This window comes from Nicotiana tomentosiformis, chromosome 4 (assembly GCF_000390325.3).
Source record: "Nicotiana tomentosiformis chromosome 4, ASM39032v3, whole genome shotgun sequence".
Taxonomy (NCBI): Eukaryota; Viridiplantae; Streptophyta; class Magnoliopsida; order Solanales; family Solanaceae; genus Nicotiana; species Nicotiana tomentosiformis.
The window spans coordinates 119,734,666-119,740,066 of record NC_090815.1 but is presented as its reverse complement, the minus strand read 5'-3'; positions in this window follow the sequence as shown (position 1 = coordinate 119,740,066).

The window sequence follows — 5,401 nt, the reverse complement described above, 5'->3', positions numbered from 1 at the left end:
AAGGTTCTGAATAGTCCATACTTCGGATAGAAGGTTAGAAGCGCGGGGATTTAATATCCAGGAATAATAGCAGCATCGTCAGTGGCATATCTTGCAGCCTGTGGTTACTAGGTATCGAGTGGTATAGATAATAGAGTAAAAGAAGATTTAGAGACGATGTGACGTCTCGCTTGATATTCCAGAAAAATACAAGGAAATCTATGGTGAAAGTAAGTTGAAGGAAGGTTGCGAATAATATAAATAGATATATGTAGGTTGCAAGCTAAAGTATGGTAGAGCGACATGGTTATAGAAAGATAGAAGTAAGGATAAGAAAAGGCAAGTAAGAAGGTGACGAAAATGGATAAGTCCCCGGGGTTACGCCCATGAAAACAAGAGAGCTGATGGTTTGTCTAAGTTATAGAAAGTTCCGTATAGCCTGAATGAACTCAAAGGAGTCTAAGACTAGTAGCATTTAAAAGAGATGGAATGTTGCCCTGGTAGTAGAATGAAGGTGTAATTGTCATAGATGAAGGATGACATTTGGACCTTCGACTGAATAATGATTTCATGAATTGTACAGGATTAAAATACCCACATAAGGTAAATCACGTTGGGATGCTATGAAATATGATTAAAGATTGTAGATTAATATTGAGGTGAATTAACAATGGATGGTCAAAAGTCACGAAGTACGATATGAGATAAGGCCATCAATATTAAGATGAACAGTAATGAAGAAGCATTAAAAAGACTTAGATTTAGACATATAAGATAAGCAACGAGAGTAACCTGGAGTTTGGTAGCAAATCTCAGTAACGATAAATCGATGAAAGGGTGATGGTATACTAACCTACCTAGATGTAGTAAAGTCATAAGAAGAGATAACCAAAGCTATGAAACAAGATATAGCAATATTCGTAAGTTCAACAAAGTACCGAGCGAAGAACTTCAAGTATACCTATAGACACCCAGAGGGACAGCTTGTCATAACTCTATGTATGTTTACAAAGTAAAGCCTAGAGATTTGATAAAAGCTGGAGGAAAAAGGAGAGAAGAGTCGCATAAGCACACATATAAGAAAAAAGTCATATAGGCTGCATGAAAAAAGGTAGCAATAGTTACGAGATTGGAAGGATTCCGACTACGAGTCGTGGTATGAAAAAGAGGCCTAAATGGGGGAATGCCTCGTCCTTTGGGATTCATTCACAGAACAGTTGCCTAGAGGGCAAGAGGAGTACTAAAGTATTAGAAAGAGCTATGGTTTATGATAATGATAAGTGCATCAGTCCACATTCGAGGACGAATGTTCCAAAGGGGGGACTGATGTTACACCCCATATTTTCGTACGTGAAAGTACGCCATAAATAAATTGATGAAGGCTCGGGAATGAGATTATTTTGGGATTATAAGTATTTTGCTATTTCAAATAAGGGATAAATAAATTCGTGAAGGTGAGAGGGTAAGCGAATCGAAGAAAATAAGTTTCGTCAAAGTTTGGCAATTTGAGAAAAAATACGGACCGAGCTATAATACCCCATATTTTTGGACTTGTGCCATACAAGGTATCCCATGACCATGATAGTAGGATACGTAAAATGTGTTAAAAGTAAGTAGTATTTTAAGTAATTTTAGATAATTCTAAATTATGTGGGTAATTGGTTAATTATTGGGTAACGAGTAATTACCTAAATTAACTAATGAATTATGGGGATAAAGATTAACCCCCCCAACCCCCCACCCCACGTGGCAACTACCTAAACATATGACTCTTAGTCATTATGGGTTATGTGGCAAACTAATGTATTAGATACAAAACACTACATGTTTCTACGTGTAAGGACATGGAGGATTAGCATTTTGACTTCATTTGGATGTGTTAAATACCAAACACTGCAAAACACTTCATTTCTAAAATGCTAAATACAAAACACTACAATACAGACGTTAAGAATTTATATAAAGAAGAATTCATAACACCTTCAACCAATTCCTACAAGGATTCCAACGTTAGACACCTAAATCCAACAAGATTTCTTAGCACCTTAGCAACGTGAGATTCTTTGATTCTAAGGGAGTACGGTGCAATCTTTCTCGAGAATATCATACGAATTTTCCCTACTCCAGGTATGTAAAGGCTAAGACCTTCCTTCCTTTTGGCATGATCTCGTAATTACGTGTGTTTAATAACGAGGCATAAAGAGAAGTTTATACGCCCGAATTTATATACATTATCCTAGTCTCATAAATTACAGTATTCTCCTTATCGGGACTTCATATTTAATTGAGTATTGTCTTCTTCCAGTCAAGAGAGCAAAGAGCCTATATATACAATATTACAGTATTTTCATTACCATCGAGCTATAATCGATGGGCAGGCCCCTATTGGACAACCTCTGATCAGATGGTAAGTTATATACCGAGCTTACTGTGGCCGAGCGCCTATGAGCTAGCCTAGTTGGCTGAGATACAAAGCCTAGTATGGCCGAGCGCCTTTGAGCGAGCCTACTACGGAAGAACAGTTGTATGTATATATTGAGCCTTATAGGGCCGGACAACTATTTTACTTACTATATTGAGAGAGTTGAGTCAGTATCAGCAGGTAAGTATATCTTCAGACTATCTTTGACTCCCAATTATTTTTAGTTATTATATTATCAGTTCAGTTTTAACTTTCAGTATATTGCCTTACATACTCGGTACATTATTTGAACTGACATCCCTTTTGCTTGGGGACACTACGTTTCATGCCCGCAGGTCTCGATAGATAGGTCGAGAGTCCTCCAAGTAGGTGATCCGCTCAGCGGAAGATGTTCGTGCACTCCATTTGCTCCGGAGTTCCTTGTTTGGTTAGTATGATATAGATGTGTATTATTTGGTATGGCAGGGCTCTGTCCCTACCTTTATGACAATTATGTATTCTTAGAGTCTTATAAACAGATGTCATGTACGTAAAGGATTATATGGCCTTGTCGACCTATGTTCAGTGTACGAGTGGTTATGTTGGTCTTATAGGCCCATATGTCTTATGTATAAGTTGGTATCACATGTTGTACTCTACCCATCTCATGGTAGCCTCTACGGTTCAGTTATATATGATAGTATGATACGAAAAGATACGTTATGTTGATACTCGGTTGAGTAAGGTACCGGGTGCTCGTCACGGCCCATCGGTTTGGGTCGTGACAAAATTCATATGTAGGTACCTTCCTTTTCCATATATTTTGATAGGTAAGCCTTTAGTCCAAAGCAACTTGTATTCTGGATCTGTAGGAGCCATATGTATCTGTATTTGCCATCGACTGGTGACTGTAAACTTGCCTGAAGCTGTTGGCATCTACCTAGGTGTGTCCCAGAACTTATCACTATGATCAAAGTATAGTTATTGCCTTATGTGCAAAGCAATTTCTTCTCCAAAAGACTGATCCAGAAGTTGATCATTCCATCCATATTCATTTCTCAAATCTGCCACCTCGTGTTATTATTTAGTGATATTGAACTCTGGGGGTACTACATGATAAAATACCCTAATTCCAGTCCAATTCTCATGCCAAACATTAGTGGATCCCCTATTTATCTCAGACAAAAAAATATGTTCCACCTCTTCTCTTGCCTCGAGCATTTTCCTCCACACATAGGATCCCTCTCTAAATTATACCATAGTAGGAAGTTCCTTCTTGCAGTTATTCCACATGAAGTTCAAGAACAAAGACATAGATGTCCTAAACCTCTACCACAACTTGGCAAACAAAGTGTTAGCAACATCAAACAAAGATCTGAATGCTAGTCCACTTTCTTCTTTAGGAAGAAATAAGTTTTGCCACTTGGTCTAATGCATGCTTCTACCTTCCTATGTAGTACTCCAGAAGAATCTAGCAAATATCTTATGCAAGTTCTCTAAAATGTTTTTAGGAGGATCCAATACTAAAAGAATGTGAGTAGGCAAGCTTTGGAGCACACTAGATATGAGTGTCGCCTTGCTTCCAAAAGATAATAACTTCCCTTTCAAAGAGTGTAACGTTGCCTTCACCTTCTTAATGGGATCAATATAATAGTCCTTCCTCCTTCTTGTATAGAAGATTGGGTATCCTAGATAAGTAAAAGGGAGCTTACCTCTCTGAAATCCAGTAATAGCACCCACATAATTAAACAAGTCTCCTACCACATTAGCATGCATATAATATGAACTCTTTTTCTTGTTAATCAACTGCCAGATGTTTGTTCATACAATGTGAGTTCTGCAACCACTTTACCCAAAGAATAAGAATCAGCAGAGGCACAAATGATTATATAATCTGCATATGCCAAATGGTTAAAAGGATCAGTCCACTTTGGCATACCATACCTTATAAACCTTTTGTCTTCAAACAACTTATTCCATGATCTTGAAAGCACCTCAGCAGAAAGAATGGTAAAATCTTCTCCAATCTATCATGTAGTACTCTTGAGATCACCTTGTTTATGAAGCTACTTAGACTTATAGGTCTTAGGTATGAGAAAGTTTGAACCAATGGCTTCTTAGGCAGCAACACAAGGTTAGTATGTGTTATGGATTTTGGTAAAGAGGCACCACCATAGAACACCTGCAGCAGCTTAAAAATTTCCTCACCTACAATATCTCAACATTCTTGATAAAACAAGGCAGTAAAGCCAATATGGCTACTTACACTATCACCACTCAGTACAAACATTGCTCTCTTAACCTCTTCTATAGTGGGAAACTTGCAAAGCTCCATATTCTGATCCATTGACACAATAGCAGGAATATTATTCAGCAATTCAAAGGTTGTAATATCTCCCTATTGTGTGAATTGCCTTTGGAAAATGTCCACAGCAACATTAGCCATAAGGTCTTGTGGTTCAAGCCAAGCACCATCACCATTCTGGATTCTTTTGAGTTGCAACTTCTGCCTCTTGCCATTCACATGGTTATGAAAAAACCTTGTTTTTCTATCTCCTTCAGCAAAACCAGTTCATACCTGCCTTTTGTTTCGACTACTGCTCCTCAATGCTTAAATAATTCTTCAACTCAACTTGTACTTTTTGAAGCACAATTCTATTCTCAATTGTTAGCTGTTCTTCAAACATCTCCATGACCCTTACAATATCTTCCAAATAGCCTGCTGCTTAAAGATATCACCATATGTAATCTTACTCCATTGAGATAATGCAACCTTCACTCGCTTCAGCTTCTTCTTGAACATAAGGAATGGATCTCCAATAAAGTCAGCCACCCAATTCTTCCTTACCACTTCTTTAAATGCCTCGTGCTTAGTATAGAAGTTGAGAAATTTGAATGGATTCATAAACTGCATTGCTTCTTCTCAATAACTCATCAGCAAAGGAGCATTATCTGAACCAATCCTAGTAAGATTCTCAACCTCAATATTTGGAAACAAATTCTGTAAAGGTAGATTAACGA